General features: G+C 43.1%; 1 pseudogene; it reads left to right on the plus strand.

Annotated features, from left to right (window-relative positions):
- Positions 1-684: 684 nt before the first annotated feature.
- LOC129480720 (small ribosomal subunit protein eS12-like) lies at positions 685-1078 on the plus strand (annotated as a pseudogene).
- The last annotated feature ends 419 nt before the right edge of the window (positions 1079-1497 follow it).

A 1497-nucleotide genomic window follows, 5' to 3' on the forward strand; every position in this document is an offset into this window, starting at 1 on the left:
GGGAATGCAATAATAGTGCAACTGCTATGGAAAACAGTTTGGCAGTTCCTCAAAAAGGTAAATATAGAATCTTTAATCCAGAAATTCCACTCCTAGATATATATCCAAGAGAACTGGAAACATGTACCCACACAAAATTTGCACATGAATGTTCATAACAGCATTATGTATAATAGCCAGATGGAAACAATCCAGATGTTCATTAATTAATGAGTGGATAAATAAAATGTGATATATTATCTACACAGTGGCATACTATTCAGCAATAAAAAGGAATGGCTATTGATACATGCTACAACATGGATGAACCCTAAAACATTATGTTACGTGAAAGAAGCCAGACACAGAAGACTGTCTTGTATAATTTCATTTACAAGAAACCTTAAGAAAAAGGCAAAACTTATAGTCACAAAAAAAAAAAATCAATTGTTGCCTGGATCTGAGAGTAGGAATATAAGTGATTGCAAATAGGCACCAGGGACTTTTCTGGAGTGAAGAAAATATTTTTAAGTGAATAGTGATTGCTACAGAACTCCATAAATTTACGAGAAATCATTGTATACTTATGTTGAACAAATTTCAAGATATGTAAATTATGCAATTTCTTACCCTGCCACCATCTAGTCGCGTGGAAGTGGAGGCCTGGGTGCATTTAAGATTCAGCTTCACAGGTAAGCCACAGCCATGGCCCAGGAAGACATTACTGCTGGAGGTATAACAGATGTTAATACTGCTTTACAAGAGGTGTTGAAGACCGCCTTCGTCCGTGATGGCCTAGCCCGTGGAATTCTCGAAGCTGCCAAAGCCTTAGACAAGTGCCAAGCCCGTCTTTGTGTGCTTGCATCCAACTGTGATGAGCCTGTGTACGTCAAGTTGGTGGAGGCCTTTTGTGCTGAACACCCAATCAACCGACTTAAGGTTGATGACAAGAAACTAGAGCAATAAGCGGCCTCTGCGAAACTGACAGAGAGGGGAAGTCCTGTAAAGTGGTTGGTGGCAGTTGTGTAGAAGTTAAGGACGCTGCAAGGAGTGTCAGGCCAAGGATGTCATCAAAGAGTACTTCAAATGCAAGAAATGAACACATAGAACTTTGGTGCATACCAACACGCACACGCACACACACACACAAATTATGGCTCTTTAATAAGGCTGTTTCAAACAGCATGAAAGTCACAAATTCACTTATGTATTTCTCATTAATAAGTAAAAGTGGCCCGGCGCGGTGGCTCACGCTTGTAATCCCAGCACTTGGGGAGGCCGAGGCAGGCGGATCACGAGGTCAGGAGATCGAGACCACGGTGAAACCCGTCTCTACTAAAAATACAAAAAAAATTAGCCGGGCGTGGTGGCGGGCGCCTGTAGTCCCAGCTACTCGGAGAGGCTGAGGCAGGAGAATGGCGTGAACCCGGGAGGCGGAGCTTGCAGTGAGCGGAGATCACCGCCACGGCACTCCAGCCTGGGTGACAGAGCGAGACTCCGTCTCAAAAAAAAAAAAAA

Source organism: Symphalangus syndactylus, chromosome 4, assembly GCF_028878055.3.
Source record: "Symphalangus syndactylus isolate Jambi chromosome 4, NHGRI_mSymSyn1-v2.1_pri, whole genome shotgun sequence".
NCBI lineage: Eukaryota > Metazoa > Chordata > Mammalia > Primates > Hylobatidae > Symphalangus > Symphalangus syndactylus.